The 23,308-nt window shown below is 44.4% G+C and overlaps 1 protein-coding gene and 1 long non-coding RNA gene across 5 annotated transcripts in view; one reads left to right on the top strand and one right to left on the bottom strand.

Moving 5' to 3' along the window:
• cpne5b (copine Vb) overlaps positions 1 to 23,308 on the top strand; it is a 437,932-nt gene that overhangs the window by 308,163 nt on the left and 106,461 nt on the right. The window lies entirely within an intron of this gene.
• On the bottom strand, positions 15,579 to 16,180 carry LOC133535632 (uncharacterized). Its single transcript, XR_009802266.1, has 2 exons — positions 15,976 to 16,180; positions 15,579 to 15,888 (listed from the first exon to the last, which is right to left on the bottom strand). It is a non-coding gene; the product is annotated as an uncharacterized LOC133535632 (long non-coding RNA).

Below are 23,308 nucleotides of genomic sequence, written 5' to 3'. Positions count from 1 at the left end.
AGCGGAGCCAGCAGGAAACCATCCCAAGCGGAGGCTGATCAGCAGCGCAGAGATGTCCCCAGCCGATACACAGGCAAGCAGTACATGGCCACCGGATCGGACCGGACTCCCTCCACAAAGGAGAGTGGGACATAGAAGAAAAAGAAAAGAAACGGCAAATCAACTGGTCTAAAAAGGGAGTCTATTTAAAGGCTAGAGTATACAAATGAGTTTTAAGGTGAGACTTAAATGCTTCTACTGAGGTAGCATCTCGAACTGTTACCGGGAGGGCATTCCAGAGTACTGGAGCCCGAAATGAAAAAGCTCTACAGCCCGCAGACTTTTTTTGGGCTTTGGGGATCACTAATAAGCCGGAGTCCTTTGAACGCAGATTTCTTGCCGGGACATATGGTACAATACAATCGGCAAGATAGGATGGAGCTAGACCGTGTAGTATTTTATACGTAAGTAGTAAAACCTTAAAGTCACATCTTAAGTGCACAGGAAGCCAGTGCAGGTGAGCCAGTACAGGCGTAATGTGATCAAACTTTCTTGTTCTTGTCAAAAGTCTAGCAGCCGCATTTTGTACCAACTGTAATCTTTTAATGCTAGACATGGGGAGACCCGAAAATAATACGTTACAGTAGTCGAGGCGAGACGTAACAAACGCATGGATAATGATCTCAGCGTCTTTAGTGGACAGAATGGAGCGAATTTTAGCGATGTTGCGGAGATGAAAGAAGGCCGTTTTAGTAACGCTTTTAATGTGTGCCTCAAAGGAGAGAGTTGGGTCGAAGATAATACCCAGATTCTTTACCGTGTCGCCTTGTTTAATTGTTTGGTTGTCAAATGTTAGAGTTGTATTATTAAATAGAGTTCGGTGTCTAGCAGGACCGATAATCAGCATTTCCGTTTTTTTGGCGTTGAGTTGCAAAAAGTTCGCGGACATCCAATGTTTAATTTCATTAAGACACGCCTCCAGCTGACTACAATCCGGCATGTTGGTCAGCTTTAGGGGCATGTAGAGTTGGGTGTCATCAGCATAACAGTGAAAGCTAACACCGTATTTGCGTATGATGTCACCTAGCGGCAGCATGTAGATGCTGAAGAGTGCAGGGCCAAGGACCGAACCCTGGGGAACTCCACACGTTACCTTAACGTAGTCCGAGGTCACATTTTTATGGGAGACACACTGCATCCTATCAGTAAGATAAGAGTTAAACCAAGACAGGGCTAAGTCTGACATACCAATTCGTGTTTTGATACGTTCTAATAAAATATTATGATTGACAGTATCGAAAGCAGCGCTAAGATCGAGGAGCAGCAACATAGATGACGCATCAGAATCCATCGTTAGCAATAGATCATTAGTCATTTTTGCGAGGGCTGTCTCCGTGGAGTGATTTGCCCTGAAACCGGATTGAAAGGTTTCACATAGATTGTTAGACGCTAAGTGTTCATTTAACTGCTCCGCAACAATTTTTTCGAGGATTTTTGAAATAAAGGGAAGGTGAGACACCGGTCGGTAGTTTACCATGAGGTCAGGATCGAGGTTAGGTCTTTTAAGAAGAGGATGAATAACCGCTTTTTTGAATGCTAGGGGAACAGTGCCCGAGGAAAGTGATAAGTTTATAATATTTAGCACTGATGGACCTAATAATACAAAGAGCTCCTTGATCAGTTTCCCAGGAAGCGGGTCAAGTAAACATGTTGTTTGTTTTTTTCCATTTACACGTTGTAACAATTCCTCTAATGTTATTTCCTCAAAACGAGAGAAACTATTTTGGAGGGCAGTATCCGCCGTATATACAATCGTGTCAGTGTTAATAGAACCCCGTTGTAGCTGGGACGCATTGTCTTTAATCTCCTTTCTAATGACTTCAATTTTCTTACTAAAGAATTGCATAAAGTCATCAGCTGAGTGGGTGGAGCTACTGGAAGGAGTCCCTTGTTGGGTTAGCGATGCTACCGTACTAAACAAAAATTTAGGATCGTTTTTATTACGGTGGATGAGATTTGAGTAATAATTAGCTTTAGCTAAGGTAAGCATGCGTTTATAAGTTATTAAACCATCACTCCATGCTTGATGGTGCACCTCAAGTTTAGTCGTGCGCCATTTGCGTTCCAGCTTTCTGCATAATAATTTCTGAGCTCTAGTTTCTTCTGTAAACCACGGGGTGCGCTTTTTTGGAGCCTTTTTTAATTTTAGCGGTGCTATGTTATCAATGGTTTCGCGCAGGGCGTCGTTAAAGTTGTTAGTGAGGTTATCAATAGAGCCCACATATTTTGGGAATGGTGCCATTACCGAGGGCAGTAGGTCAGCAAGAGTTGTCGTTGTGGCCGTATTAATGTTGCGGCTGCTATAGCAGTTATTATTATTATTAGTTTGACGAACATGCGTCTGAACCTCGAATTTTATAAGGTAATGATACTTTAGTATACGGGAGTATCGTAACTTTGGAAGCGGTGATACCCCTGACAAGCACTAGGTCTATCGTATTACCGTTGCGATGCGTGGGTTCATTTATTATTTGTGTGAGACCACAGCTATCAATTATAGTCTGGAGCGTTACGCACGGTGGGTCCGATGGGGTATTCATATGGATATTAAAGTCCCTCATTATGATTATATTATCGGCGTGTGTCACTAGATCAGCAACGAACTCTGAGAATTCATTGATAAAGTCCGAATAGGGCCCTGGGGGGGCGGTAGATAACAGCCAGGTGTAGAGGCAGCGGTGTGACAGACCTCATAGTAAGCACCTCAAACGATTTATATTTATTATTTATGTTAGGACTAAGGTTAAAGTTTTCGTTGTATATTAGTGCGACCCCCCCACCCCTTTTAAGCGGACGGGCAATATGCGCATGTGTAAAGTTAGGAGGACATGCCTCATTTAGCGCAAAAAAGTCATTTGGTTTAAGCCAGGTTTCACTGAGACCGATGACGTTAAGATTGTTGTCTCTGATAATATCATTAACTAACAACGTTTTGGGAGACAATGATCTTATGTTTAAAAAACCTATATTATAGGTTGTGGGCTGTTTTAGGGAATTGTTGGTCAAATTATCCGTAGTAGCAATATTAATAATGTTGTGTTTATTATGCCCAGTGCGTTCAGTATAATTACGACCATATCTAGGAATTGATACGACGGGAATGTTCCGATTGTTTGATTGTTGCTTTGATAAACTGCACGCATCATGGTTAGCCTCCTCAGTAACGGGGATTTTCCGATTGTTTGTTTGTTGCTTTGATAAACTGCACGCATCATAGTTAGCCACCTCAGTAACGGGGATTTTTCGATTGTTTGTTTGTTGCTTTGATAAACTGCACGCATCATAGTTAGCCACCTCAGTAACGGGGATTTTCCGATTGTTTGTTTGTTGCTTTGATAAACTGCACGCATCATAGTTAGCCACCTCAGTAACGGGGATTTTCCGATTGTTTGTTTGTTGCTTTGATAAACTGCACGCATCATAGTTAGCCACCTCAGTAACGGGGATTTTCCGATTGTTTGTTTGTTGCTTTGATAAACTGCACGCATCATAGTTAGCCACCTCAGTAAAACACATGTCCAACTCTGAAACACTCAAAGCAGAAAAAACTTGTTCTAATTTAACAGACTCCTTACCCAGACCAGTAGTCTCGCATCTTTCATCTAAATCCGTCTTCAGAATGGAGGGAAGTGGTGTTTTGTGGGGATTAGCCTTCTGCTTTGTTTTAAGCCCCGCTCGGCATCCGCGTTTCCGATCACACCGCTGGCGTCTGCTCCGTAGACGGCCCCCGCTGCTACTAGACTCCGCTGCTTCACAGGCCGCTGGATGTAGCCGCCGACGTATTCCAATGCTAGTTGCTGGAGGAAACTTCCACAGGTGTTCGCACATTTCAAGCTCCAAAGTTTAATATTTTTGTTTTTGTTTTTCGACTGCTATGATGTATACCCTCTGGACGCGGTATTCCAGTCAGGTTGTAGGAGGCAGGCTATTTTTAGGACACCTTTTCTAGCCCCTTCCTGTGTAGGGTGAGCAGAGTGGATCCTAAATAGGGCTGCTCAGATGTGGTTGCTGCTGCCAAAATGTTCTCTCAAAATGCAAGGTGACTGAATTAGGCAACTACCGCCTATGTGCCAGTGCATGGCTAGAATCTCCCAGACTTCACTGTCCTGCTCCCGTCACCATTTTCTAGTCGCCATAGGACTTATAGGGGGTTGGGTAATAATGGGTCCTTCAGGAGAAAGTCTGTGCGGGCAATCTTTTATAGTGGGGAAACTGGTGCACAAACAGTCACCACACTGTCCTTGGCAAAGAGAAGGCCGGGGTCCAATGGCATGGAGACCAGGACAAGTGGGGACCCATCTTTGCTGCAGCCTTCTTCTGCTTTCGTGACCGTTGTGGAGGTACTCTACATCCATCATCCGCTCAGTCCGCTGTTGAGGTCTTTTTTGACGAGGGGGAGGCGTAGTCTCCAACATCACTTGCTTTACTCTCAGAGTGTGCTCCCCTAGCCTTTTGTCTTCCCGGACTAACCCACATGGCAGCGGGGCAGTGGTTAGGTGATGCCAGGGCGTGTCCTAATGTGGGTCTGCGCATCACACCTCTGGGGACCACTGCAGCTCCGATATCCCCTTCCATGTTTGCCTTGGGCCGCAGGGTCCAACTTACCATGTGTGGGCACGTGGAGGCCTGACAGGAGTCTTGGTGAAGGAGAGGCTGTGTACTGGCAGGAGAATACTGACACACAAGGCTGGTTCTCCGTTCACCACAAGAGCTAGCCAGCAGCAGTGTCTGTAAGTGAGAGGTTAGCAAGCAGGTGGGAAGTAAACATGCAACCTTCCCTTTAACTACTGCACTAGACGCTTCACAACACCCTGTAGGCAAGGCCCACACACACGTATACATATACATGTGTGTATATGCTGCTGCTCCGACTCCGCTTGGGGTGGTTTCTTTTGGACGGGACTCTCGCTGCTGTCTTGGATCCGCTTTGAACTGAACTCTCTCGGCTGTGTTGGATCCACTATGGATTGAACTTTCACAGTATCATGTTAGACCCGCTCGTCATCCATTGCTTTCGGTCCCCTAGTGGGGGTGGGGGTTTGCCCACATATGTGGTCCTCTCCAAGGTTCTCATAGTCATCATTGTCACCAACGTCCCACTGGGTGTGAGTTCTCTTTGCCCACTGGCTGTGAGTTTTCCTTGTCCTTATGTGGGTTCTTCCGAGGGTGTCGTAGTGGTTTATGCAGCCCTTTGAGACACTTGTGATTTAGGGCTATATAAATAAACATTGATTGAATTCCAGAATTCTAGCTATAAATAGCTAATTCAGAGGTCTCAAATTTGGCAAGTATGTTTTAATGTGATTTATAATCCGGTGCGCCTTTTGTATGAAAATAGACCTGAATAGATCCGCTCATTGGCAATGTGCCTTTTAATCCGATGCGCCCAATATTAATATTGATATTGTTGATATTTGAAACATTTCATATTGCTACAATTTTGTTTTTTCATCTAGTAGCACCAGTGCTACAAGTGAACAAGTGCTGCATCGGTAGGTATGTGTGGTATCTTTGTTAGAGGATCACTCTCCCCAAAAAGTAATCCAACTCTCACAACAGTCTTCATGTTGAAGAGCAACAGAGCAAAAAATGTGCTAATTAGGGGGAGGAATGGCTGTGGTCAAGGATGGAAACACAAGATGCTATGCAGTGTTACAAAGATTACGTTCCAGACTGGTGAGTAATGGTATGAAAGACATATCTGTCAACGTTGCCATTTTTTTCTGAGAATTTACATGTGGAGTCTGTGCAGTGGCAAATGGTTTTCAGCATGAATCCAATCATTAAAAAGAGTGATGAAGGAAAGGGCAACTCCTTGCTTCGCCCAGCGCAATAATCAAAGGTGAGGAATTAAAACAGAATCAGCGGGAAGCAAAGTGTAGAGTAAAAACAATATTACGGAAATAGTGGTGGACGACAGTTACCTCATTTTCAGTCCACTGTGCTGCTGGTCATAAGTGTGAGGATAAATATTAGTACCATATTTTTCGGACTATAAGGTGTGCCTTATAACCCGGTCCGCCTCATGTACAAAATAATTTCGGTTGTGCTTACTGACCTCAAAGCTATTTCATTTGGTACATGGTGAAATAAGGGGGAGGGAGGGTAGTCTGGGTGGTTACTAGGATGACAGGGTATGCAAAACAATAACAGTGCAATACTTTTTCATAATATGTTCACTACTGCCTAGTTTCTCTTGATATATTCTTATTTTACTGTTATGTTTTTGTTCTCAATGTTGCTTTTTATTTTTTTTCTTATTTTAATATTTTTCAATTTTGTTTCCATTCATACCCCCATTATTTAATTTTTACTTTTTAAATTTGATCTCAATTCTGTATACTGCTGCTGGAATTTTAATTTTCCTGAAGAATTCAATAAAGTACTATCTATCTACGTTAGTTGTGACTAATAGATGGCAGTCACACGTAAGAGATATGTGTAGACTCTATACGACTCACGTAAACAACACCAAAATTGTATATGTTTCATTAAAAAAATGTAGAACATTGCACACAATGTTTTAATCTCCTCTCTGGTCAACAAAAGCACCTTGAAGATTCTAGCGGGAACTCTCATTCAACCCTTTTTCGATTACGCTTGCACCTCCTGGTACCCCAGCACCTCCAAAACACCCAAATCTAGACTCAAACATCCCAGAACAAGCTAGTCAGGTTACTTCTAGACCTCCACCCCAGTTCACACCTCACTCCAACCCACTTCTCCAAAGTGGGCTGGCTCAGGGTGGAGGACAGAGTAAAACAAATTGCACTGAGCGCAGTCTAAAAAATCCGCTACACCTCCCTGGTACCGAAGTACATGTCAAACTACTTCCTTAACCGCCATAACCACAACACCAGGGGGAGCTCCACAAACCACGTTAAACCCAGATTCCGATCCAACAAAGGTCTTAACTCATTATCTTTCTATGCCACATCAATGTGGAATTCACTTTCAACAGGTGTAAAAGTAAGTGCATCTCTTTCTTCCTTCAGAATCGCTCTAAAACAACACCTTCAGGCAACTTCAACCCTTTACTAATACCCTCCTCCATTCACATCCCATCACTCCGGATTTTAAATAACCTAATGTAAATAATCAAATGTATTTCTAATGTATATACTTGTTCCTATGCTATCTGAACTCACTATGTTCTCTGCTCCCTGTACATATCCTACTAAGTTTCAACGTCCATTTCTCTGCTGATGCAATTGTTGAAGACTGAAATACTGATATCAACCAAAGCTCATCATCCCACCCCCCGGATTGTAAATAATGTAAATAATTCAATGTACATACTATGATGATTAACCTGTGTGGTGACTGTATTATGCTGATAGTATATATTTGTACCATGAATTGATTAACGGGGAGCCCGACTTAAACAAGTTGAAAAACTTATTCGGGTGTTACCATTTAGTGGTAAATTATACGGAATATGTATTGAACTGTGCAATCTACTAATAAAAGTTTCAATCAATCAATCAATCAATCAAAACGGCGCTCAAAAATCCATCAAAATCTTTTAGTCCGACTTTGGTAAGCTATGAAGCCGAAGGGCTTGATGGATTGTAATATGCTTCAACTTACGAGTATTATTGTGGTGTGTGTATAGGGAAAGATATTATCTGGCGTTTTGTTTTTCAATATTATGCAAAAAAAACTTTTCTTACCTTCTGGTACCTGCTGATCTGTATTTGGGATCTGCATTAGTCCTAAAAATGTGCGCGCGTCGGCCTTTGTGGTCAACAAGCTTCTCTTTCTTTATCTTTGTGTTATGGGACATTTATCCTAAGCTGATGTCATTTCTAATATAAAGTAGTGTAAAGTTCTTACTTACTGTATATCCATCAGTAAACTTGCCATGAAAGCGCTAAAATATACCGGTGTAGTGAATTTACATAATTCACCCAAGGTACTTTAGTTATTCGAGAGCTCTGGTTGGACATTTTTTTTACGGGACATTTTTCCGGCGTTGTTATTCCACCAGTGAGCCTTGGGTGATGAGATGCTTATCTGTTATTGATTTAAGTAAAGTCTGAATGTCATTAAAACAGTTGTCTCCATCTTTCGACACTTCTTCCACTCCCGTCCTTGCACGCTACACCGTTACAACAAAGAGTACGGAGAAAAGACGCTGTCGAAGGTGAGCCACGTAAATAAGACCGCCCACAAAACGGCGCATACTGAAGTGACTGTCAGAAAGCGGCCTGAAGATGAGCTGTAAAACATCATCCATGCAACATTTTGACCAAAGAACCACTATTACATGTTATGTAGACCACAAGGAAGTGTTTTACATTTAGAAAAAAAAAAATATATATATATATGACTCCTTTAGTGCGCCTTATATATGGAAAAAGATCGAAAATAGACCGTCTCATCGATAGTGCGCTTTATAATCCGGTGCGACCTATGGTCCGGAAAATACAGTAAATCTATATTTTAAAAGTAGTTCCAAAGCTTTTAATGTATGGTTACTGTACTTTAAATTTTAAAAAACTGAAATGTTACTTCATCAATCTCTTAACTGAATAGTAATACAAAAATAATCATGATGCTAATGTTTGATGAATTGAATTCTATAGAAAAGATGTTCCATAAACATTCAAACAATAAGCTCTAAAGGTAGATATTGACAAAAGACAATATTACTTAATTAACCAATTATTTTCATGATAACAATAGTAATGCATTAACAATTGTATTTTTTTCAATTGTTAGGTGTTTTTCTAAATGTTTAAAAAATAATGTATTAATTAATGTGTATTAATAGTGAAAAAGTTTAATGTCATGCACATAAACAAACATTGGTGACTCCAACGTATTCCCCACCGTCCAACCACATGAACCGCCATTACTGTAAATAAGTTATTACATGAAAGAAGTCTGAGAATAGCAGAATATTAGTTCTGGAGTTTATATTGTTCTGAGAGTTCGAAGGGCCTCTGAAGGATCTGCCTGTCGTATGATGCCCACAAACAGACAACACTTTAATTGACAGTCACTGCACAAATGTGTCAGTGTCTCCATCGAGGTTCCTAATCTGTGTGCATGAGATTTAATTCAGGCAGCCAGATGAAAGGTTATTGCCACTATTCCGCCATCTTATTATACTCACTGCTAGTAATGTGGGACATCACTGATATTCTTTCCGATCCAATGCCAAGTAAAATTCAGGCTGGTATCGACAATACCCATCCGATACTTTGTGCGGATTTATCGAATGTGTCTGCTAAATTTTTTAAAGTTGTGGATTTCAAATGTTGATACAGCATAAAGTAGTGTTTCTTAACCACAGGCCCAGTGTGGGACCGCAAGCGCCCCCTGGAGGGCCGCCAAAAAAGTATCTGTTTCTCAGCTGTGGTCCATACGGGCCACGGCTGTACTCAATTGTAATATACTTTTCTACCACTTGTGGCAGTCATGACAATGTCACATAAAAAAAAGAAGTCAGAAGCAAAAGTCATAGAAATGTTTTTTTAGCGCAGAAAATATGACTAAAGTAACAACCAAACAAGTCTGGAGCTAAAGTAATAAATACGTTTTTTACGTGCAAAAAATATGACTTAAGTGGTGAAGCTGTATTTTAATTTGCACTTTAATGTTATTGAAAGTTTAGTTAACCTTCCTCTTGTGTTAGCTTTCTGTTACCATCTCTTATGTTAACGGGTCGGTTTGGACCTATGTCTTAAATCAACTGTAAAATACACTAAAAACAATTATCTATCATCCAATTTGTTTCTCATCTCTTGGTTACCTTGTTGGGTTTCCTTATCCATGAAAATATTGGTTTTAATATTTTTGGTGAGGGCCTTTTTTTTGTCAGTATACCCCTCGATTTCAATTGAAAAAAATGGTAAAGCGAACCTCAAGAGAATCATATAAATAAAAAAAAAGGTTGTTGTGTTACCTGACCATTACTGAGGAGTATTAGAACACATCTCTTAAATCAATTTGTTTTATTTATTTTTTCATTTTAATAATTTTAACTATACTAACATCTATGGTGTTACGGGTCAAATTTGACCCATATATATTTACTTCAAGAAAAAGGCTAAAAAAAAATTTCAGCAACAGAACTTCAACATCAAGCAAATAACAACCAATCAAGCAAATCAAACCAATCGAAATAGATTACTGGTTCCAAAACTAATAAAAAACTAAATCAGACTAAAAGTCTCTGTGTGCAAGAACTTGCATGTGTATGTGTGTGTGTTTACATGCATGTGTGGCAAAAACTGACACTTTTAGTGTGTTCTTTGCAGAGATATTTCTTGCAGTTGAAGCACAATACGTTTGTCTTTCTGTCCTTAATGCTTGGGCAGACCTGACACCTCTTTCTTTGAGAATCAGGTGGCCTGAGAGGAGTTGTGGTGCTGGCTGTTTTGGTTGGTGTTGAGGCAGAGCTGGTAGAGGAGGATGCTGGCGCTGATGCTCTTTGTGTTGCTGATGAAGTGGACAGAGTGCTAGGCAAGGTCTGCAGCTGTCTGACCAAGGCTGTAGCGTCTGGGTCTCAGGGCACCCTTTGCTCAATGTGTGGCTTGACAAGGGAATTTTCCGCTCCTCAAGAATCATTCTCTCGCTTGTTTTTTTGGGTTGAGTTTCACCCTTGGTAGATGTGGGTCCACAACACAAATGCATGACATGCAGACATATCGAGGATGTTGTAAAACACAACCATTGGCCATCTCCTGGTCATTCGCTGGCAAGTATAAGTGGCAGTCAGCTTGTCCAGGTTGTCCACTCCTCCTTTGTTCTTGTTATAGTTGAGGATAATTGTGGGCTTTTTGTCACTTCCTAATGCATCTTTGTGAAGAGTAGACAGAAGCATCACATTCTGTTTTTTTTTTTTTGGACAATATGAGACAACAGTGGTGGTGTCTGTAAAAGCAAACATTGAGGAGGAGCCCTGTCCTTCACCTTGAACATGTCAGCATGCAGCACAGGTTTATTTTTTTCAGTATACCCACCATGGTAACTATCCTCCTGAAAAGTTCTTGTCCTTCTTCTCACCACCGGTGGCCTCCTCATCAGACTCATCAGATGTGTCTGTGTCTTCTGGATGACACTCCACATTGTCTTCCTCCTCAGAAACCTGTTCATCAGTATCACTATGCTGCTCTGTGTCCTCTACCTCATTTTCACCAAAAATATTATCCAGAACTTCTCTCACTGTAAATCTGTTTTTCATTTTTGCATGCTGGAAATTAGAGATGTGCACTCTGCAAGTCAGCAACTCTATACTGAATTGACCTCAAATGTCTGGACATGCCCGTATTTGTTTGTTTTTGTAATGGATAACAAGGTAAAATGAGAATCCCCTAAAGCTCACATGATTGGGAGAGGAGCTGGCCGTCAGTGTGTTCAGTTTTGGCTCTACTTATTGCTTTATAGTCTTATTTTTATAACTGGGTCGATACCGACCCTAACAACACCAAGGTCATAATTTCAACCGGAGCATTTTATAATTTAGTGAAACAAAAAAAACAAGTTTTATTTTGTTGAAATAGAGGTTCCTGACAAAGTCAAAAAGACTTGATTCACAAAAATAAATGTATGTGGTTCTTTTATGCATTTAAAAACGAAAACGGGTCGGTGCCAACCCTAACACAAGACGAAGGTTAAGAAACATATTACTGTAATTATTCATTATTAATGTCAGTATTTACCTATTTTAGCAAAATGCAAAATTGTATGTACATTTAATTTTCGTTAGTTTTTGTAAGGACTTTCTTTTGCAGTCTATTTGATTAGTATCTATTTTTGTAATCAGCCTAAATAATAATCTTTGTGATTAACACATTGTTTTATATCATTTGACAAGCTGGTGAACTGTGAGTAGGTTAGATATAGTTATTGAATACAATTAAAACCAAGAGTAAGATTACCAATTCAGCGTTGATATTTGAGTGGGTCACGTGCCCCTCTGTAGTGGGAAAAATGGGCCCCGAGGTCATGAGGGTTAGGAGCCCTGGCATAAAGAATACAGTTTATTTTTGTGATTTATTACTGTGTTTCTTGACCACAGTGTTGGATCTGTTTCTCAGCTGGGGTCTGTATGGGCCGCGGATGTACTCAGTTGTAATACATTTTCTACCACTTCTGGCAGTACTGACAATGTAAAACAAGAAAAAGTTTGTAGCTAAAGTCATAAAGAAGTTTCTTAAGCACAAAAATTATGACTAAAGTGATGAAGCTGTATTTTCATTTGCACTTTAATGCTATTGACAGTTTAAATCAAAACATTATTGTAGTTATTAATTATTAATGTTGTTAGAATGTACCTATTTTAGCAAATAGCAAAATTGTATGTACATTTATTTATCATTAGTTTTTACAAGGCCCTTCCTTTGCAATATACAGTATTTGATTAGTATGTATTTTTGTAATCAGCCTGACCTAAGCCTTGATAATAATCTTTGTGCTGCTCGCAGCGCCACATTGTGGTGGAAAATTCCAGAACTTAGACAGCAACAAAGTGGATTTAGTACAAAAGGTTTATTTACCCAATATCAAAAGTACTGGTTGGATTAAATTGCCAATTAAATTGGACAACATTTTCCCGGGGCTCTAGCGTCATGCAAATCATGCAAATCATCCCCAAAAATTGGTCCACAGCCATTTTATGTTTTCTTCATATATCAAGGTCTCTTTGTTTTTGCCACTCCTGGCACCAACACAATAGTCATAACAAACAGTCATAACAATTCTTAGAATGGCCACCGTGCCCACAAACTGAACTTTACCCTACATTTTGTTTCCCAGTGATTCAGAAATAGGCTTTTGGATAGACTTCTTTTTCGGACTTTAACGGACACAAAATATGGTATAAATTAATCACAATAAAGCCAGAAATTCCACTACATATTCATATCATTTGACAAGGTGGTAAACTGTAAGTTGGTTAGATATAGTTACTGGTTACGATTGATATATGTTTATATTGAGTGGGCCACGGGCCCCTCTGTGGTGGGAAATTTGGACCCCGAGGTCCAGAGGGTTAAGAAACCCTGGAATAAAGAATACAGTTATTTGTTTATTTTTGTGATTGATTACTGTGTTTCTTAACCAGTGTTGGACCGCAAGCGGGGCTTCACGGTGGCAGAGGGGTTAGTGCGTCTGCCTCACAATACAAAGGTCCTGAGTAGTTCTGGGTTTAATTCCGGCCTCGGGATCTTTCTGTGTGGGGTTTGCATGTCCTCCCCGTGAATGCGTGGGTTCCCTCCGGGTACTCCGGCTTCCTCCCACCTCCAAAGACATGCACCTGGGGATAGGTTGATTGGCAACACTAAATTGGCCCTAGTGTGTGAATGTGAGTGTGAGTGTTGTCTGTCTATCTGTATTGGCCCTGCGATGAGGTGACGCTCTTGGGCACGGAGCAAATTCTCATGTGACAAGGGCCCCACCTGGTATAGTTTTGCTCGCATGTCCATGACGTACTGTATTTCATTTTTGCTGGAGCTTGGACCCCTCCTTCCAGCTTTCTTCAATGACGTCCAGCACTCCGCGAGGCCTCCGGCCGTACAATAACTCAAACGGTGCAAAACCAACTGAGGCCTGGGGTACCACCCGCATCACAAACATTAGGGGTTCCAAACATTTATCCCAATTCTGTTTGTCCTCATGCATAAATTTGCGGTACATGGTTTCAGCATATTATTTAATCTCTCCACCAGCCCATGCATTTGTGGATGGTACACGCTGGTGCGGATCGCTTTAATTCCCAATAACCCGCATAATTATTTTATTTTGCACGACATCAAGGATGTGCCCTGGTCAGTCAGAATCTCTTTTGGGACTCCAACTCGGGAGATGATCTGGAACAGCGCTTGCGCAACATTCTTGGCAGAAATAGAGCGCAAAGCCAATGCTTCGGGATTCCTTGTTTCGTAATCCACCAGGACCAACACAAAACGGTATCCGTGTGCTCGGGTGAAATGGTCCGATGAGTTCCATCCCAATTCTCTCGAACGGGACCTCCATGAGCGGTAATGGGCGCAAAGGCGCTCTTGGGGTGTCTGCTGGATTTACCAGCTAGCAGTCCGGGCAGGCAGCGCACCAACGGTGCACGTCTGCCCGGAGGCCTGGCCAATAGAATCGGACAATGACCCGATTAAGTGTCTTATCATACCCAAAATGTCCAGACATGGGATTAACATGCGCCGCCTGGAAAACCATTTCCCGGTGGCGTTTTGGCACCAACAACTTGGTGTTCTTCCCCGGTTTGCGTGTTACGGCCCACTCGGTATAATGTATCCCGAATAATTGAAAAATGGGGCAATACCCGTGCTTTCCCCGGGCGCACCGGCTGACCATCAATATAATATACCTGGTCCCAGGCCTCGCGCAAGGTTTCATCACGGGACTGCTCGAGGGGAAAGTCCGCCATAGGTTGCCACCGAAGGGCCGGGGGGGCGTCCCGCGAAGCCCCGACCGGTTCCCGCTTTGCAGTCCCAAATGAAACCGTGTCGCCGCTGAGAGCGGTGCAGATACTCCCCTCGTCTATTGTCTGTGAACGCACCCCCACACATTGTGTAACCAAAGGGTTAAATTCCTGCCAATTCTTCCCTAGAATTAAAGAGTGCGTAAGTTGCGCGCTTACGGCAACCTTTGTTTTTCATATACAATTTCCACTGGCACAAAAAGGTATTCGTGCACATCCCCATCAATAAACCTAATTTTCACCCGTGTTGCCTGCCTCAAGGCCCCGGGTCGAACCAGGTTTTGGGGGATCATAGACAGTTTGGAGCCCGAATCTTCCATCGCCCGGTATTTACCCCTTTGTAGCCTTACCAGGACACAGTACGTTACCCCCAAATCGGGGGCGGGTGGTGGAGGCCCGACAACCCGCATCACCTGCCCCACCTCCATCATGGAGCATTACCCCGCACGTGTCCGGGCTGCCCGCACCTCCAGCACACCGGCCCTGGTATTTGGGGTGCCCCTCTCCGCAGCGCCGATACCCTGCAATGTACAAGAAGCAGAGTAATCAATCAATCAATCAATCAATGTTTATTTATATAGCCCCAAATCACAAATGTCTCAAAGGACTGCACAAATCATTACGACTACAACATCCTCAGAAGAACCCACAAAAGGGCAAGGAAAACTCACACCCAGTGGGCAGGGAGAATTCACATCCAGTGGGACGCCAGTGACAATGCTGACTATGAGAAACCTTGGAGAGGACCTCAGATGTGGGCAACCCCCCCCCCCCCCCCCCCCCCCTCTAGGGGACCGAAAGCAATGGATGTCGAGCGGGTCTAACATGATACTATGAAAGTTCAATCCATAGTGGCTCCAAGACAGCAGCGAGAGTCCCGTCCACAGGAAACCATCTCAAGCGGATCAGCAGCGTAGAGATGTCCCCAACCGATACAGGCGAGCGGTCCATCCTGGGTCCCGACGAGCGGTCCATCCTGGGTCTCGACTCTGGACAGCCAGTACTTCATCCATGGTCATCGGACCGGACCCCCTCCACAAGGGAGGGTGTTATGGTTTACTAAGGGAGGACGTGACGGCAAACGGACACCAGGTGGCAGTATGTCCAAATATTTATTAATATATATATATATATATATAATAATCAATCAACAGAAAACATACTAAGTAAATGGAGCGTGGCAAAAACTATAGAGTGTATGGTGTTAGTCTAAGTGTGTAAATTAACTGAAGTGTGTTTTACCCAAGTGTTGACAAAAGAGAACGCGGAAGTCCGTGGGGGCAGGCAGAGGGTTCAGGTCAAACGAACGAGGAGTCGAGGTACAAAGGAGGCAGTCAGAATCCAGAGGGAGATCCAGGGAAAAGAGTGAGACGCACAGCTCACCTTGCGGGCGACGGAGAATTCTGTGGGGACACGGGAAAAGAAACTGAGAACACGTAGGTACAGGGCACAGGGAGAGCAGGTTTGCATAACGCAGGGTGATTGCTTACGGTACGCATTTGGAACTAAGTTCCCGCACGGATCCCTGTGTCCACTGGTCTTTTATGCTGCTCATCGTCAGTCACAGGTGTGTCCTGCAGCCGGCTGCGGCGGAGAGTGGGCGCGGTCCGCTTGATGAATGCGGGGGCGTGTCTGGAGTGCGCTGTCGGCGGGTCCTCTGGTTGGACTCGCAGCGGAGAGAGACGCAGAATGCGCATGTCCCATAACAGTATCCCCCCCCTATGGACAGATTCCAGATGTCCTAGAATCTGAACACCCCCAAAAGCAGGAACAAAAATCAAGGGAGGGTGGAGGGGTGAACTGGTGGTGGGTCGCCAGCCCAAGTGTCTCAGAAGCCATCGGGGACAAGTCTGGTGGCGGCGTCGGGTGGACCGCCGCTGCGGCCGGCGAAGTGGACGACCAAAGAACGGTCGACGTCTTGGCCGTCGGTAAGGCGGGCGCGAATGGTTCCCTGGTGCGGGCCGCCGGACACGAGGAGGTGGACGGCACTGTAGTGAGGACCGCCGGACACAAGGAGGTGGGCGGCGCCGTGCTGCAGCCCGCCGGACACGAGGAGATGGCTGAGGAGCTGAAGCCAGTGCTACTGGCTGAGGGGCGGGGGTCAGGGCCAGCCTAGGTATGGGTGCTAGCTCACAGGCTAGCCTGGGGACAGGTGCTAGCTCAGGGGCTTGCCAAGGGGCTGGTGCTGGCTCGGGGGCTAGCTCGGGGACTGCCGCTGGCTCGGGGGCTAGCTCGGGGACTGGGGCTAGCTCGGGGGCTGGCTCGGGAACTGACGCTAGCTCGGGGGCTGGCTCGGGGACTGACGCTAGCTCGGGGGCTGGCTCGGGGACTGACGCTAGCTCGGGGGCTGACGCTAGCTCGGGGGCTGGCTCGGGGACTGACGCTAGCTCGGGGGCTAGCTCGGGGACTGGCGCTAGCTCGGGGGCTAGCTCGGGGACTGGCGCTAGCTCGGGGGCTAGCTCGGGGGCTAGCTCGGGGACTGGCGCTAGCTCGGGCGCTAGCTTCGGGACAGGTACTAGCTCGGAGGCTAGCCAGGGGACTGGTGGCTGCGGCTGGGAAAAACGGAAGATAGGTGGGATATCTCGGGCAGGGGGAAGTCTGTCTGGTTGCAGCTGTGCTACCACATTAGCACAGCCACCAGTACAAAAATGAAAAACAGATGGTATAGGTATGGCAGGGGTTTGCCTGGCTGGGTGTAGATGCGCCACCATATCAGCACAGTCACCAGCACTATCCCCTCCTTCCGAACGCGGATGCCAAACGCCTCCAGCTGACTGAGGAATTGTCACTAAGGGTGGGAGGTGGGTGGCCAGGCGCCGGGCAAATTCATCCCTCCCCGTATTGAAATTAAACAGTCCCTTGACGGAGTGTTGAGGGCTACAAAAATGGTCCATGGTGGAGGAAAAAGACATCGTGACAGGGGCAAAAAGGAAGGAGGAAAGGCGAGAAAACAAAAAAAAACAAACAAAAAGTCACTGGGACAGAGCTAAAGTCACTGGGGGCTATGAAAACAACAACAACAAAAAAAATACTGTGCCGTCAGGTCCTACTATTTAATTTTTCTGGCGGGAACTTACTGTTATGGTTTACTAAGGGAGGACGTGACGGCAAACGGACACCAGGTGGCAGTATGTCCAAATATTTATTAATATATATATATATATATATATAATAATCAATCAACAGAAAACATACTAAGTAAATGGAGCGTGGCAAAAACTATAGAGTGTATGGTGTTAGTCTAAGTGTGTAAATTAACTGAAGTGTGTTTTACCCAAGTGTTGACAAAAGAGAACGCGGAAGTCCGTGGGGGCAGGCAGAGGGTTCAGGTCAAACGAACGAGGAGTCGAGGTACAAAGGAGGCAGTCAGAATCCAGAGGGAGATCCAGGGAAAAGAGTGAGACGCACAGCTCACCTTGCGGGCGACGGAGAATTCTGTGGGGACACGGGAAAAGAAACTGAGAACACGTAGAGGTACAGGGCACAGGGAGAGCAGGTTTGCATAACGCAGGGTGATTGCTTACGGTACGCATTTGGAACTAAGTTCCCGCACGGATCCCTGTGTCCACTGGTCTTTTATGCTGCTCATCGTCAGTCACAGGTGTGTCCTGCAGCCGGCTGCGGCGGAGAGTGGGCGCGGTCCGCTTGATGAATGCGGGGGCGTGTCTGGAGTGCGCTGTCGGCGGGTCCTCTGGTTGGACTCGCAGCGGAGAGAGACGCAGAATGCGCATGTCCCACAACAGAGGGGGGGACATAGGAGAAAGAAAAGAAGCGGCAGATCAACTGGTCTAAAAAGGAGGTCTATTTAAAGGCTGCTTCTACTGAGGTAGCATCTCGAACTGTTACCGGGAGGGCATTCCAGAGTACTGGAGCCCGAACGGAAAACGCTCTATAGCCCACAGACTTTTTTTGAGCTCTAGGAATCACTAATAAGCCGGAGTCTTTTGAACGCAGATTTCTTGCTGGGACATACGGTACAATACAATCGGCAAGATAGGCTGGAGCTAGACCGTGTAGTATTTTATACGTAAGTAGTAAAACCTTAAAGTCACATCTTAAGTGCACAGGAAGCCAGTGCAGGTGAGCCAGTACAGGCGTAATATGATCAAACTTTCTTGTTCTTGTCAAAAGTCTAGCAGCCGCATTTTGTACCAACTGTAATCTTTTAATGCTAGACATGGGGAGAGCCGAAAATAATACGTTACAGTAATCGAGACGAGACGTAACAAACGCATGGATAATGATCTCGGCGTCTTTAGTGGACAAAATGGAGCGAATTTTAGCGATATTACGGAGATGAAAGAAGGCCGTTTTAGTAACGCTTTTAATGTGTGACTCAAAGGAGAGAGTTGGGTCGAAGATAATACCTAGATTTTTTACAGAGTCACCTTGTTTTATTATTTGGCTGTCAAATGTTAAAGTTGTATTATTAAATAGAGGTCGGTGTCTAGCTGGACCGATAATCAGCATTTCCGTTTTTGGCATTAAGTTGCAAAAAGTAATTATATCCCTGTGTTCCCCCCCTTGTGGTGTGTATCTGTGAGCGTGTGGGTGTGTTTTTTTGAGTGCCCGCATGGGGAACCTGTTCGTTGGTTCCGGGTGGCCTGGTCCTCTCCACCCCCCCTCCAACCCATAGCGGGACGAGTCGACGGCAGGGTGCTGGGGTGGGTCCCTCGGCCGTCTTTGGTATCGCCTCCCTCTGGACAGCCAGGTGCTCCTCTGCCAGTCTCACTGCTGTTTTGACGTCCGGGGGGCTGTAGTACCTCACCCATGCAAGTCCTGCCCGGGATGCCATCAATGAATCGCTCCAAAATGATGGCTTCCAACATCTTCGGGTCCTGTCCGTTGGGCTGGAGCCACCGGGTTGCTGCGTCCCTCAGTTGGTACGCCAAGACAAATGGCCGGCCTTCCGGCTCCAACTTCATTGCGCGAAATTCCCGGCGGTGGTCTTCGGTGCTGCTGCAATATGGTGTGGCGCGAGTTGGTATACTGCATGCGGGCGGTCGCCGGGAGACTCAATGCCGCCCGCTGCGCCGCCCACTGTGCCGCCCCCACCAGGAGCGGCAGCAGCTTTGCGCCCCATTCCTCCTCCGGCCACCTGCCCGTCGTCGCTGTAGCCTCGAAGACATGGAGGAATGTCTGGGGATCCTCCCCCTCCACCATGCACTTCATGGCAGACACCCCTCCCGCTGCCTCTGCTCTGTCCATTAGTGCCCTCAGAACTTGTGTCTGCTGCCGGCTTGCTGCTGACACTTCGGCCAGCACTTGGCCCAGTGCCACCAGAGGGGTTGGTGCTGACATCTTTTCTGTGGTCTTTTACCTCTTTGTTGGGCGCCACTGTGAAATGTCTCTATCTCGGGTTCTTTATGTGACCACAGGGAAAGCACAACACCCTTGTAAAGCGTTTTTACAATATATTTTAGTTAAACAATTTCACAAAGTCTTTTGGCTTGTCAGCGTTCTCCAGGCCCCCACCTCTCGTTCTCCAGCTTTTCCCCATCTCATGGTCTCCGACGCTGCTGATTTAGGGAACAGGTGATTAGATAACTCCTTCCAGCTGAGCTATCTACTCAACTGTCTGCTGCTTCATGGCCGGCCCCTGCACACACCACGCCCGCAGGGAACGCATAACCCATGCCCCTTTCCACATTTATTTATTTATTTTTTTGCAAATAATAGTTAACTTAGAATTTCATGACTGCAATATGTGCCAAAGTAGTTGGGAAAGGGCATGTTCACCACTGTGTTACATCACCTTTTTCTTTAACAACACTCAATAAACGTTTGGGAACTGAGGAAACTAATTGTCGAAGCTTTGAAAGTGGAATTATTTCCCATTCTTGTTTTATGTAGAGCTTCAGTCGTTCAACAGTCTGGGGTCTCCGCTGTCATATTTTACGCTTCATAATGCGCCACACAGGAGAGACAGGTATGGACTGGAGGCAATCCAGGAAAGTACCCGCACTCTTTTTTTATGAAGCCACGCTGTTGTAACACATAATGAATGTGGCTTAGCATTGTCTTGCTTAAATAAGCAGGGGCGTCCATGAAAAAGACGGGGCTCAGATGGCAGCATGTGTTGTTCCAAAACCTGTATGTACTTTTAAGCATTAATGGTGCCTTCACAGATGTGTGAGTTACCCATGCCTTGGGCACTAATGCACCCCCATAACGTCACAGATGCTGGCTTTTGAACTTTGTGTCGATAACAGTCTGGATGGTTCGCTTCCCCTTTGGTCCGGATGACACAATGTCGAATATTTCCCCTAAAAAATTGAAATGTGGACTCGTCAGACCACAAAACACTTTTCCACTTTCCATCAGTCCATCTTATATGATCCCGGGCCCAGAGAAGCCAATGCCGTTTCTGGATGTTGTTGATAAATGGCTTTCGTTTTGCATAGTAGAGCTTTACCCTGCACTTACAGATGAAGCGACAAACTTTATTTAGTGACAGTGGTTTTCTGAAGTGTTCCTGAGCCCATGTAGTGCTATCCTTTAGAGATTGATGTCGGTTTTTGATACAGTGCCGAAGGTCACGGTCATTTAATGTTAGTTTCTGGTCATGCCGCTTACGTAGAGTGATTTTTTCCAGATTGTCTGAACCTTTTGAAGACATTATGGACCGTAGATGGTAAAATCTCAAAATGTCTTGCACTTGCACGTTGAGAAACGTTGTTCTTAAACTATTTGAATATCTGCTCACGCAGTTGTGGACAAAGGGGTGTACCTCGACCCATCCTTTCTTTTGAAAGACTGAGCATTTTTTGGGAAGCTGTTTTTATACCCAATCATGGCACCCACCTGTTCCCAATTAGCCTGCACACCTGTGGGATGTTCCAAATAAGTGTTTGATGAGCATTCCTCAACTTTATCAGTATTAATCCCACCTTTCCCAACTTCTTTGTCACGTGTTGCTGGCATCAAATTCCCAAAGTTAATGATTATTTGCAAAAAAAAAATGTTTATCAGTTTGAACATCGAATATGTTGTCTTTGTAGCATATTTAACTTATTATGGGTTGAGAATTATTTGCAAATCTGTGTATATTTACATCTAACACAATTTCCCAACTCATATTGAAACGGGGTTGGTACATACTCCCAAATAACAAATATCGTCAATTTTGGTTTGAGCATTGATATTACAACAGAAAAACCTGGTATCCGCACACCACTAATCACTGCATTGTTGCATGCTTGAATTGAAACATCATGTTCCCACCAACAGGCCGACATGCACATTTCCACTCGCTCTTGCTGAAAACAACCAGTCGTCAGCACACGGAAACATAGGCCAGTTGGCGGGGAGCGACTTTGACTTATTCCAGGCATCACTCCTCTGTGACAGCTGTCTTTGGATCTGGGATGGTGTCAGTACTTATGTAAGGCGAAGTTCGCAAGGAGGCGAAGCATTGGGGATGAGATCAATGCAGCTCAGCAATGAAAGTGCCCAGAAAGTTTCTTTGCTCTGCAGGGACTTTTTTTTTTTGTTTCTGCGGCAACATAGCAACGTTTTTTTTTTTTCCTGATGTTATTCTGATTGATTTGACTTCTATATGTGCTGCAGTTCGCAAGTTACATGTTTTGGAAGCAAAACTTTATTTCTTGCAAAGTGCGGTCGTGTGACTTGTGTGTTCCAGTTTGGAAGTTTATTTATGGAGCACAATTGAAAGTTATTAAAAGAATGCAAAAATGAAATGAAAGTCAGAAAATACAATAAGAAAGACAATCAGACTTAAATACAATTAGAATTATTTTTAAGAATGTGGATAAAATACTTTCAGTTGTCATCTGCACAATTAAATATAAATGTTTTCAGCCTGGATTCGAAAGTCTCACATCTTCAGGAAGACTATTTTAGACTTAAGGAGCATAAAACTGGAACAGTTTCACCATGTTTGGTCCTGACTTGGGCAGCACGGTGATAGAGGGTTTAATGCATCTGCCTCACAATACGAAAGTCCTGAGCAGTCCTCTTTGGAATTTGCATGTTCTCCCCGTGACTGCGTTGGTTCTTATGGAATACCACCTACAACGGTCTTATTACTAAGACTATTCTGTGATAAGTTTGAATGCAGCGCCATCTTGAATAATTCCTTTTCCGAGTGGTTTCTAGTGAAGTCTGGAGTGAGACAAGAATGCATCCTTTCCCCACTCCCATTCCTTGTCACCGACGACTGGATCACAAGGGTGACAACAGCAGATGGGCATTCAGTGGACTCTTTTCTCACGTTTTGAAGTTCTATACCAGGGGTCGTTCAAGTCTGAGTCGACTATTACCCCTAGATTTCGAACCAAAGTGACAAATAAATAGAAGTTTGTCTTTACTTAAGTGGGCGAAAGACAAGGATTTCAGTTTTGAATGAGTAATCATGACACTGGTTTATTTTAAAACACTGTCAGGAACATTTCAAACACAATGGCACAACCGGAAACAAAAGAGTAAGAGAGGAAATCTCTTTAAGAAAAAAACAAGGAGCAGGAAGAAGCTTGTCGCCCCAATATTCACATTTTCCTACGCCCAAACCAATTAACATGATTATTGATACATTACAGAATTGAAAGCGCAATTGAGACCAAGCTGAGCCAGGAACAAGCAGGATTCAGGAAATAAGGAGGGTGCATTGACCAAATCTTCATGCTACGTAACATCGTTGAGCAGTGTCTAGATTGGAATGTTCCCTGGTATATTGACTTCATCGACTTCTGGAAGGCGTTAGATCATGTGCATCGTGGAACTTTCTGATAGATCCTAGCATCAACAACGGTCCTATTGATAAAACTATTCTATGATAAGTTTGAATGCAGCCCTATCTTGAAT

The sequence above is a fragment of the Nerophis ophidion genome, linkage group LG16 (assembly GCF_033978795.1).
Source record: "Nerophis ophidion isolate RoL-2023_Sa linkage group LG16, RoL_Noph_v1.0, whole genome shotgun sequence".
Lineage (NCBI taxonomy): Eukaryota > Metazoa > Chordata > Actinopteri > Syngnathiformes > Syngnathidae > Nerophis > Nerophis ophidion.
This window is presented reverse-complemented; position numbering and strand designations above follow the sequence as displayed.